The 12,824-nt window shown below is 33.5% G+C and overlaps 1 long non-coding RNA gene across 1 annotated transcript in view; it reads right to left on the reverse strand.

Annotated features, from left to right (window-relative positions):
- The window catches only part of LOC135362773 (uncharacterized), a 408,544-nt gene that overhangs the window by 50,249 nt on the left and 345,471 nt on the right, over window positions 1–12,824 (reverse strand). Inside the window, exon 2 of the long non-coding RNA XR_010407958.1 lies at window positions 6,398–6,550. This is a non-coding gene — a long non-coding RNA (uncharacterized LOC135362773). The remainder of the gene's footprint in view (window positions 1–6,397; window positions 6,551–12,824) is intronic.

The raw sequence follows: 12,824 nt of genomic DNA on the forward strand, positions 1-12,824 counted from the left end.
TTCACTTCTAATTTTCTACCAGATAGCTCAGCTTGAACAACTCTGAGTATATATAAGGGGGAAAAAAAAAAAAAAAGAATGCATCTGTTTTTATTAGTGTTTATAATCCAGGGAGAAAAAATACAATGATTAAAATGTGCTCAATCAGAAGTTGATTTCTCTGTAAATATCAAGACTATACTTTTATCTGGGAAATTTGAGTTCGGTGTGAATTTTGCCCTATTTAATCCACACTACTAGCTCACCTAAGTTTATTGATTTTTTTCTTACAACCTAAGTATGCCCTAAACTCTAAATTTAGTATTCAAATGCACCTAAATTTTCACTGTAATAATATGTTTTGCTGTGCAAAAGAGAGAAGAAAATTCTACAATTGGTGACACAATTCTCAAAAATATAATTTCCTTTTGAAGTATTCTGTTGATGATACTGCAAGTGGTTTAATCAAGAAATTGATTCAGGGAATTGGCTTCACAGACAAGATAGATCAAATTAATTATTTGCTCAGAATGAACTACCTTTAATTTTTCTTCCTTAGGGGTTAAAACTTTAATAAATGAAATTTACCAAAGGGAACTAAATCTGGTGGGTTCCTTTGCTTGTATTCTCTGGCATGAGCTTTCTAGAGAGACAGGACTTTATCCTCCCTTTTTGCTTAACACCCTAGATGAATCTGTCTGTCATCTCTTTTAATTTAAACAGGCAACATTGAGGATTCTTAACAATACCTCTGACCCCTGAGAAACAGGATATACAGCAGACCATTAATTAGTTGTTTGAAGTGAAGGGATATGGCACATCGAATACCATGCCTCTCTGCTCCATTGCACAGTGTACCCACACCACGTTGTCCATTTATATCTCTGACGACTACCAAAGAGCCAATACCCTTGAGAAACATCATAAGTTAGCAAGTTTGATTGATGTACATTAGGCAGTCAATGACTTGTTCTATCTGGAGTATTTTCATTTTTGCATGAAGGAAAGATGGTCAAAATATGTATCAGACCTTGAATCAAATTAAAGCCCAGAAGATTTCATTGCAATGCTGCTTTTTGTTTCATACATAAATTTACATAAAATTGAGTTACTTAAGATTTCATATCTGTTTCAATTTTCCTTCCATTCTAGACATCCCCAAATGAAAAGCGGTTTCATAGAACACTGCATTAATTGTTTCAGGATAGTGACACAATCAATTCAGCTGTTTTCTAATTTAAGTTCAGGAGACACTATTACTCTTTGTGAATTTTCCCTAGTTATAAATTTATAAATTATTCACATTCATAGTCACTAAAAGAAACATGAACAAAGAATGTTATCAGGAAGCAGCAAAATGATGACTGGAAAGCATGGACTTTCTTTAATATTTTTAGGAATAGTTTGACCTTCCATGAAGGGAATCCCCCTTCCATAAAATCATTCCATAAGAATTAATAATTATAATGCTGAGTATCTTAAAGAGAGATACTGTTAAGTCACCTTTTTGGGCTGTATTTTGTTATCACACAATTAAGTATTAAGACTATAGTGTCAGTACTTTGTTAAGAAAATCCAATTTATTAGAGATATTTAAAAGTTTGGGACTAAGTTAGTTCTTAAACACATTTATAGAATGCCACATTACTCCAACTTAATGACTTACCTACATAATGAAAATCTAGAGATGTGGCAGTTATGGGAAAATTGACTGCCACTCTTAAAATGTCATTTTTTTACCCCAATTAAATAATTCTTATATAGATAATTGTAGATTTTTGTCTTAAATGGTTTATGTCAACCTACTACATTAATCCTTTATGTATTCAATTGAAATTTAAACATATCCCTGTTTGGGGGTGTTGTTGTATAAGGAATTCACTATTTTTGGCTGTAGGCCATTTGCTGGTCTTTTTCATCTCAATAATTTGATCAATTTCTATATAGTATTGGGAAAAAACTGTTAAAAGTTGTCAGGTAGATCATCAATTAATTGTTGCCTTTTGTCCTATGGTAATCCCTAAATTCATTAAAACCACTGTAGTACCCAGTTTTCCTATTTATTTTGTAACACAGTTCTCTCCTACAGATACATTAGCCAGATATTTTCTTTCCCCTATAATAATAACGTGCTTTTGAATCTTTCATTTTGATGTTTAGAGACCCCTTAATTCCTCTTGACGCGATGGATACGTATCTTTTCTGTTGAAACATAACCTAAGGGAGCAAATGTACTTTTTTTTTATTATTATTATTCAAAAAGGTTAGTCTTATACGCTGCTAGCTCATTATCTGTTTCATTCCGTTCTGTCCTTCAGTTGAACTGAATAAAAGATGCTTGGAAAGATGAATCTTAAAGAGCAGAATAAGTTATCTTTTCAAGCAAATGGAATTCAGCTCACACTTTACTACAAACTCTGGAAGATGGTATAGCATCCAAATTTCAATGTGCTAAAATGTATTTCTCAAATATGTTAAGAATTAAAAATAATTTTAATGTAATCTAACCTCCGCACCAGCTATTGCTCAGAGATGTAATAGAAGTATCCCGATTAACGGGGGCTGGGGAAGCAAGAATAAAACAAAACAAAATAAACAAACCAAAACCCCTGAGTAACCTATATTTGAGGTTTACAAGGGCCCAAGGCTGAAAGTTATAGCCCATGAACTCTTCACCTCTTTTTGCGCTTGCTAGGCATATGACCTTAAAGTGCAGCAATAGAGGATTCTGTGTTCAGTGTTCTCAAACATTCTGTCATTCTTTCCTCCTAGATTTTGATGAACACTAAGGCAGTTTTATGTCCTATTTATCTTTGTAGCCCTGGGGCTTAACATAGTGGCTTGCTCTTTACATGCTGATAGAAGGAGTGAAAGCAAGGAGGAGAGGGGGATGTATGAGAGGAGGCAGGTAGGGAGGAAGGGCAGGAAAAAACAAACTGGCACAAAAGCCTACATACTTCAGAACGTTATTGTGAAGATAAAATGATAAAGTGAAGGTGGAATGTCTGCAAGAAGAAAGCTTTCTAGTAAAAGTTAGTTTTTGCTGTATGCCAAACATTATTTATTTATGACCTCTTTCTCACAATACCCCTATCATGTTGGCATTATTATCTCCATTTTCCAGATAAGAAAATCAATTCACAGGTAGGAGAAGTAAACCTTTTAAGGTTACAGAGCTAAGAAGTGACAGAGCTAAGATTTTAAAGCAGTCTGTCTAACAGTCTGTCTAACACTCTGTCTAAAGAATGCATTATTCTAATATTTCCTCTAAAAATTATTGTTATTGTTTGATTTGATGCTGAGAGAATTATGTGTCCACATTAGTTTCAATCAAACTAAGTCACTGAAGTAAGAATTCATCAAAGTTATTTCTGTTTTCCCTTCAAACTTTCTGATTCAACAAGAAAGAAAGAAGAAATGAGAGAAACATTTCTCCTGCCTTCTGAGCCCATATTCATGAACTCTTTGTGGTTTTAAATGTTTTTATTTATTTATTTATTTATTTAGAGATCGGGGAGAAGACTGGGAGGGGGAGGCAGAGGAAGAGGGAGGGAAAGAATCCCAAGCAGGCTTGGAACTGGGAATAAAACCCCAAGGGGCTCATTCTCACAACCCTGAGATCATGACCTGAGTCAAAATCGAGAGTCGGATGTTTAACTGACTGAGCCACCCAGGCACGCCCGTAGTTTTAAATATTTTTTTTGATCATCACAATGTCCCAGATGCCAAGCCTGCATCATGAAATTTCTTACTAGGCCTAGCATCAATTATTATTTTTTTAATACTTACATCATTTTTTTTTCTAGAGTTACTCAAATGAATTTATTTGGTAGTGGGTGGCTCTCTTGAAGAGGTCATTTTCTAAGTAGCAAAAGAATAGTTTCAGCATACCCTGAAGAAACTGAAAATAAATCATCAGCATTGTATAGTTTAGCTCTCTTATTTAACTATTTTAGGTCATATATTATAACATGATTGTGTAGACTTGTCAAGCATAAGATGCAAATCCATGCTTAGTCTCTAGTCCCCAACTGCCCCCCAGCACCCCTCAGAGGGTGTGAATGTAGTCTCTATAGATGATAAAGGAAAATGCTATAGCTAGATTTTCTCCATTACATTTTAAATCACAACCCAAAATCTATGTCATGGACTGTCTACTTTCATATGTAAACATTTCCTCTGTAGTGGATCATTACCAGTCCAATAGCATACTAATTCTGTACATACACATAGTTTAAAAAAATAAGTGATTCCAAATAGAATTCAAGCCACCTTTGTGTCCCTACCCAAATTAATTCCTTTCTCTCTATCCTCAAAAAGGACCATGTAATTAAATTTAAGGCTTGCATTCTTATTTTTAAAATAGATTTGCTTATACCCATAAAAATATGGCATATATTTTTAATATTTTAAGATTTATAAGAATTTATTATATTGAATGAAGCCTTCACCAATTTTTCCCGTTCAACATTGTGAATAAATTCCATGTTCTTTTAAATATGCTCAAATTTCTCCCATTAAATAATTAGTTAAATTTATGAATAAAAACTTGGTAATCTCTCATTCCTCTTCAGCTACACACTTGTCCATTTCTTCTCATCTGTTAAATCTGTAAAGCATTTTCTATAACTTTTATCACCATATCATCACCTCCAACTTACTTCACTTCATGTTTTCACTGGTCAGTACAGTTTTCACTAAGATGATCTATTACTTTTGTTACATGCAAAGGATAAATTTACATATCATTTTACTTGACTTTTGTACATCATCACAAATGATTATGACTCCTTTCTTGATACATTCTCTTCTGATCAGTTCCATGCCACAGATAATACAAATATTTTGTATTTTGAACTGGATCTTTAAATATTTGGTTCCCACCTATTCTTTCCTTTTATTGATAATCACAGATTCCCTAGATTAGGCACTGTTTCTTGAAAGATTCTTAGTAATAAAAAATAAAAAAAGATTCTTAGCAATCCCTATATAAAAAAATGGTTGGGTTTGTGACCAAATTCCCAAAACTCAATGCTTACATCTTTTTTTTCCCACTGTTTAGATCGCCCTGCTGGCACCTTAAAAATTTGTTTTCAAAAGTAAACAATAACCTAAAAATAATTAAAAATAATAAACTATCCAAATTGTATTCCATTCAAAGAAATTTTTCTAAAAGCCTACCACTAGAGAGCACTATCAAGTTTCGAATTTGGATGGTAGATTCAAACGTTTCTCTTCGGAAGCCCTTCAGGCTACGTCTCACATAGTGGGAGAAATAGACCTATTACCCCAACCTCAATGTATTAGGCCAGAAAACATGTAAGAATTTAGCAAAAACTACAGGAGCTGGCTCTCAGGCAAGTCACCATCTCTGAGAAGACTCTGTGAAGAGCGCTAAGAGCACCACTACAAGGCAGCCAACTGGTCATGGCAGCGACGTTACCAACTCAGATTCTCTGCTTTGAAGAGCATAAACACTTGCTCTAAAAAGAGTCAGCAGTACTCACGTAAGGTATGGTTTCATTCAAAATGAGAAACAGCTATACTTCCACAAAAAGGCAAAAACAGTTAATAGTATAGAACGCATACCCCTTAACAGTGGTGTGATCTTTAAAATTACAAATCCTCTTTGAGCCTCAAGTTCCCTATTGGTAAAATGAAAACTATGGTAGTACTTAGTTGTTTGAGGTGCTGAAAAATATTATTAATTTCAAGCATGTAAATGTTTAGCCCAATGCTTAAATCATAATAAACTGTCATTAAGGGCTCACTCTTACTAGTAGTTCAGTTTGGGAAGCACTGTAACCCAACTTACCTGGATAGATAGAGAAATAGTATATATTGCTCTCTTACAATGTTGCTTATCCTTAAAATAATATGCAAAGTGTGGAATAGCTATATCTCTTCTAGGCAGTCTTAAGAAGCCATGTAAATAAGAGATGAAATATAAGAAACAAGCAGGATTTACTTTTATGCAAATAAAAGCAAGCAGATAAATGCATTTTTCAAAATAAACACACAAACAAATGTGATCCTATCTTCCTGTATTTAAGAGATTCCTGTTACCCTTAGATTTATTTCATTTATTATGTTATAGTCCTCTTTGGAGAAATAGAAGTAGAAACAAATGAATATATAAGCAAAAAGCATTATAGACTCTGCAATAGCTGGGGCTCAGGTTTGCTTTAAAAAAGAAAACAAAATAATAAAACCAGTCAACCGAGCACACATTAAAAAACAAAACAAAACCAAAAAACACAGAATCAATTTTCAAGAGAGTACAAGTCCCGAAGAATTTAAGCTGAGAATACTACAAAACTTCTCTGAGTTATTTATATTTATTGATTATGGTTATATTTGCAAGTGTGATTTAGAGCAAATAATATTCCAAGCAATTCAATTTGTGGCAGAAGCTTACTTTTTGGGGTGCCTGGGTGGCTCAGTCGTTAAGCATCTGCCTTCGGCTCAGGTCATGGATCAAGCCTCGCATCGGGCTCCCTGCTCGGCGGGAAGCCTGCTTCTCCTTCTCCCTCTCCCCCTGGTTGTGTTCCCTCTCTCGCTGTGTCTCTCTCTGTCAAATAAATAAATAAAATCTTTAAAAAAAAAAAAAAAGAAGCTTACTTTTGTAGGTTCTCCTTTCACATTTCATTCATTAAATAACTTCACTATTACTGGGAATTTTCTCTAAGATATCTTTTCATTGATGAGCAATATCTTTCACTATTCAGACAAATTTATTGAGATTATTATTTGTCTTTCATGTCAGAGCTCAATTGCCTTAATAATGGACATTTAAAACAACCTGGAATTATGCCAAGAAAACAAACACTTCAAATAGTTTTACTAACAGATATGTCTAGTTAAAGAGTATATTTCTAATATATGTACATTTTGAAAGCGTGTGTGATGTGTGTATTCTTTCTGAAGAAATATGCGTATTCTTTCTGAAGAAATATTCTATCTTTAGGAAACAAGAAAAAGGGATATTATTGAATAATTCTAAAAATTACATTTCTATTTTAAAGAGAGGATCATCTCAGTAAGTCCACAAAAAACCGTTAGGCAGGGCGCCTGGGTGGCTCAGATGGTTAAGCGTCTGCCTTCGGCTCAGGTCATGATCCCAGGGTCCTGGGATCAAGCACCACATCAGGGTCCTGGCTCAGCAGGGAGCCTGCGTCTCCCTCTCCTTCTGCCTCTCCCCCTGCTCATGCTCTCTCTCTCTCTGTATCTGTGTCTCAAATGAATAAATAAAATCTTTAAAAAAAAAAAAAGTTAGGCAATGTAGTCATTGCTTACATTTTTCACTGTATATAAACTGTTATGATAATAACTCCGTATTATGTGTTTTCTTTTCTACTACACATCAGTACATTGAAGAGAGAGATTATGTTCTATTTAATACTTTGTGCCTGGTAAGCATAACTGACAGCCTTGTGCCCAAGTTATTAACTGTGCCTATTTATTTTTACTTTGGTACAACTAAAATCAATTAAGCCATAAAAACAGATTTAGCACAGAGAGTTGTTAAAAAGGAAAGGGGGAAAACTATACCACAAAATATGAACTAAAAAGAAGTCACACCAGTGCTCTTATAATTCAGAAAATTGTTCAGTGTATAAAAAAAATATATTTTCTAGAGTTAGAAAATGCATTTGTTATGTTGATTATTATATAATAATTAGAAAAACATATTAGTAAATGTCCTTCACTTAAACTTTAGAAAAAAATAAAATATATTCTACCTATAGTTATTTTCTTTTAATAAGGTATAAAAGTAAATTATTAATAAATTATTTGTTAACAATAAATAAAGAATATGGGTGGAAGGTGATTAATATCATCCAGCTTCCTGCTGAACAGATGTGATATGGAGCAAATGTTGGACAAAGCACAGTTAATGTATATTTTAGAATTAGGCTCTTCTCAGTCATCAATTTTTTCAAGCTCATGTTATGGCATGGTTGTTTTCAGAACAGCAGTAATCATTCGGAAATAGAGACATATCACTCTCCTGGTAAAAACCCTCCCCAAGTCCACAATTCACTCAGGCCCCTATCCTGGCATTCAAGGGTCTGCCTGACTATGCTTAGGGCTACCTTGTTGACGTACCTCTCCTCTCTTCATTAACTGGGCCTCAGTCACTGGACTCCTTTCACACCCTTGAATTTGCCAATCATGCTTCCAACTCACTGTGTTGACATGTATATTTCCTATGGTTTGAATTTTTATCCTTAAAATATTTGAATCTTGGGCGCCTGGGTGGCTCAGTCGTTAAGCGTCTGCCTTCGACTCAGGTCATGATCCCAGGGTCCTGGGATCAAGTCCCATATCGGGCTCCCTGCTCCGCGGGAGGCCTGCTTCTCCCTCTCCTACTCCCCCTGCTTGTGTTCCTGCTCTCACTATGTCTCTCTCTGTCAAATAAATAAATAAAAAATCTTAAAAAAAAAAATATTTGAATCTTTCATGACTTCATATAGATCTCTGCTCAAATGCTTCCTTATCTAAAATAGTACCCTGATCCACCCTCACTATATCCCATGCCACTAAGCAGCTTTCTTCTTTGTAGCTCTTATTACCATTAACATATTACGTAATAACCTTTTTATGTTCTGTTTGCTCCCAGTTGAATGTTAACTGCATGACAGCATGGATTTATTTCTCAGCTCTATTTGCAGCATCTAGAAAAGTTCCTGGCACATAGGGCCAAATAAATATTTGTTGAATGAACTGAATGAATGAATAAATGAGAAGATGATCATTAAGAACTTTCTAAAGTGTAAGTATTCAAAGTTAACACTTGAAAGGGAACATAAATCTCTAGATAACAGGTAGATAGAAGATGAAGATCCTGCTGTTTTACCTATTGATATTTTCATAAAAATAGACAAGAAAAAAATTGTACTGAGTAACAAATACTTGCAAAATAAAATTTAATTAAAAAATAAAAATTAAATTAAATCTATCTGTAGGTAATTAATTAAAATACTTCTGGGAATCTGCTAGTAGAGGTTGAAGTTATTTCATCGTGAAAATGATTATGCATAAATTCTTTATCAAGTGCTACATTAAATTATTTATATATACTGTATAATTTCATAGTCTTGAGGCACTTCCTTGCCAAATTAAAATAAACTCAAGAAACTGTGGAATAAACTCAAGAAATTATACGATTTATGTTATGTGGATGTCATTCTAATTTTGTTTAACTTCTTTTCCTTCCTACATAAGTGAGTCGCTTAGTGGAAAGAGGAATTTTCAAATCATCAAATCATCACTGAAGACCAGGGAAGTGATTCCCAGCCAAATATGTGAGAAGTGTAGGAGTCTGACCATAAAATATTATGGTTTGAAAGCACCAAAGTGACTGCACTGACCAGCAGTCATAAGTCCCATAATTGAAAAACAAAAAGGGAAAAGGAGGAAAATAAAAGAGATTATTTTTATAACTCTCTCTCTCTGTCTCTCTCTCCCCATCTCTCCCTTTGTCTCCCTCTGTCTTTCTCTTTCATTCACACTCATGCACACACACAGACTCATTAATACATCCTGGATTTGGGTGATGGTTCCTGAAAATCAATAGCCAGACTATGATGGAACCTGTGGGGAGCATGAAACCTGAAACGCTATCAAGTAAGTGGTCAAGGCAGCAGGAATAAAAGATGCCCTGGGGAGAAAAGGCTAACAGTAATAAGGCCAGTAGCACTGTCCCCTAAGGCTGGTTTGAAAGAAGGTCCCTTGGCTTCCTGGATTCAGCCTGTTAAGGCAGCCAAAATTAGGTTGAGCCTGAATAAAAGTGAAATCCCTGGCCCTATCATCTGCTTACAACTTTATCTCTTCTCTACATAAATGATGGAATCTCTAGGATGTTGAAAATCACAATGCATATAATCTCCTTCCTACTGTTTTTTCTCTGATACTGAATAAAGTGTGGAAGATTTATACAATCATTGAAGGCTTCCATTATCAAACAAAAAATACCTCTTTCTATAAATTTGAGCACACAGAGAAAACACAAATAGAGCCATATGAAAAAAACTCTGCAGGTTTAAATATTATAATTAATAATAATTTACTCCACAGTTCATATGAACCAGGTATTGTTTTAAACACTTTATAGCTATTAAATAATTTATTCATTTTCAAAAAATATTGATTAATTAAATTAACATTTAAAAGCCAAAGTTAATTAATTCAAAGCTCTGTATTTTTTAGTCACACACATATATATGGATATATATGAACAGATATAGACAGAGTTACACATATATAGGCAGATATTTACTTTATAGGCAAGCAAGACAAGCAATAATTTAAAAGAAAATAATGCTAAATATGATAAATTATGCCTAAGTTATATTTAAAATGCTAATTTAAAAAGAAAGGCATATAATTATAGCAAATATAGGTAAGTCCTCCCAAGAAAATCAATCCAGGTTAGAGAAAAAGACAAACAGGTAATATATGAAACAGATTTTTCCAGTTTACAGGTAAGAAAGTCAATGCAAAGGAAGCTACGTAAGTTGCTCGTCGTCAAAGGGCAGAAACAGAATTGATACTCAACCAGTTTCCTTCCATATAAAAGACCTCTATATAAAAAGACTCAGGAAAAGAAGCACAAAACTGTAGATTTGAGATAAATGTCCTAAAGCTCTCAAAACAACAAAATAAATTGCTACAGAAAACTACAAAGTAATATAAAGAATATTAAAAATCCTATTTGCATTACAGAGAAATTTTAAAGGACAATTGATTGTTGGAAAGATAGCAATCTGGGCACCAAAAGAATACTTAATGATTTTAAAAATATAATTTTGAAGTATATTATCAACAATAGTAATAATAGCAAAACTAGAGCCAGACCTATAAAAATAACAGGTTAAAAAAAACTGAGAAAAGATGAGAAACTAGGAAAATGGAGGTAATATATTAATAATAGGTAAATAAAATGGCAGGCAGAGGAGTTGGAATTTTCAACCTCTATTCAACATCTTTAACAAAATATCACATTTTTATTAACTAAAGAAAGCTTCAACACTTCAAGATAAACGGGTCCACAGAGTTCCAATAGCTCAAACAATTGCCTATGCATAGTCAAACCTTGAAATATGATTCTACCTTCTAATTTAAAGATATGTTGGACAAAAGTGAGAATCCAGGTTATTACACTTCTTTTTATTGCATAAAATCTAAAAGAAAATAAAGTGGCATACACCCAGATGTGAAATATACACAAATTTGAAATAAATAATACAATCAAAGGGTAAGGGAGAAGGAGAAAGCAATAAAGCTTGATAAAATTTTTTGTTGTACATTATTGGGAGATAATAAGGAGTCTCTTCTTTGTCTCTTGTTTTCTATAGACATGGATACAGATACAGGTATATTTAGACACACATTACAGATACTTAGTTTATAGGTAACTGAAAAAAAATAGAAAAATGTGCCTTTATTCCAAATCATGAGATTTAAAACAGAAAAATGTTAACAGCAAAGAAAAATATATAATTGTGAGAAACATAGGAAAATTCCAAAATAACACTACTCCAGGTTATAAAAAAAGGTGATATTTTAAATTCATGTTTGGGATTATTACTTTGTTAGAAAACATCAACAAAAGGTATTCCAAAGAAAATTAATGACCAATTTCACTTATGAATATAAATGAAAATAACTATAAAATATTTTCAAAAATATCCAAGATTATAAGAAAATAAAATATATGAAGTCCAAGTAATGTTTATTCTAAGAATATACATTATGATGCATAATTAAATGACTTTCTGGAGTAAGAGTTGAAGGGAAGAAAATGGATGTAGATCAAGCATATCAATAGAGGCTGAAATACCATTTGATATAATTAAACATGCTATGGGGGGGGGAAGTAAACTGGTGAGTTAAGGGGTCTTAATAATTGCATTAAATCTATCTGAAATCATCAGCATAGATGAACTATTACACCTGAATTTTCAAATTCAAATATCTACAAGTCAGGCAGGAGATAAAGTATATGATAAAATTTAAAGAGAAAGAGAGTCTACATTACACCTAAAGGATTTTTTTTTTTTTCATTTTATTTCATTATCTGCTGGCCAAAATATGCCTGTGTAGGAGAGGGGTTACCACTTATTTATTTCTGCCATCCATTTTTCTATTCTCTAGAATGTCTATTAACTGGTTTTTCTGGATGAATCTCTCAAAACTTCTGATTTTTATTTCAAAGCGTGTGTTTTCCTTTATATTCTGGGAGATGCCTTCAACTTTGTCTTCCAGCTTCTCTCCTGATTTTTTCTTTATTTCTAGCAGTCAAAATTTTAAATTTCCAGTATCCACTTCTTCCGCACAAATTTTGTTCTCTTTTCTCCTGGGAAAAGAGTCTGCCATTATTGAATGAATGTTTGATCCACAGGTTGTAAACCCTCATCTCTAACCTTAAATTCATCAATGTGAAAACCACTAATCAAATGTAATCTAATAAATTTCCTTCTAACTGCTCTATCCATAAACTGCTATTCATCTTCCTACACTGATTCTCAGACATCATGAAAGGAACTGATTCTCCTTCATTCCCACTTGACATTCTGGGCCTCTCATGGGACTCAAAACTCTTCAGTTATCTTTCCTTCCAACTGTGTCCTATCAACTCCTCTGTACTACCATTCCATCCCAACCCAGATGCTTTAAACTATGGCCACCCTTAGGTATCATGACTCTGCCATTTCGTCAGTGAGGTAAATGAATATTGGCATTTCTTTCCAGGAGACTGAGTGAAAGACTGTATGGCTAGTTTATTTTGTTGTTGTTGTTGTTTGGGGGTTTGGTGATATATTATTGAATACTCCTACTTA

This window comes from Mirounga angustirostris, unplaced genomic scaffold (genome assembly GCF_029215605.1).
Source record: "Mirounga angustirostris isolate CCGP_5_RB_7025 unplaced genomic scaffold, mMirAng1.0.hap1 SCAF_1, whole genome shotgun sequence".
NCBI classification, from domain to species: Eukaryota; Metazoa; Chordata; class Mammalia; order Carnivora; family Phocidae; genus Mirounga; species Mirounga angustirostris.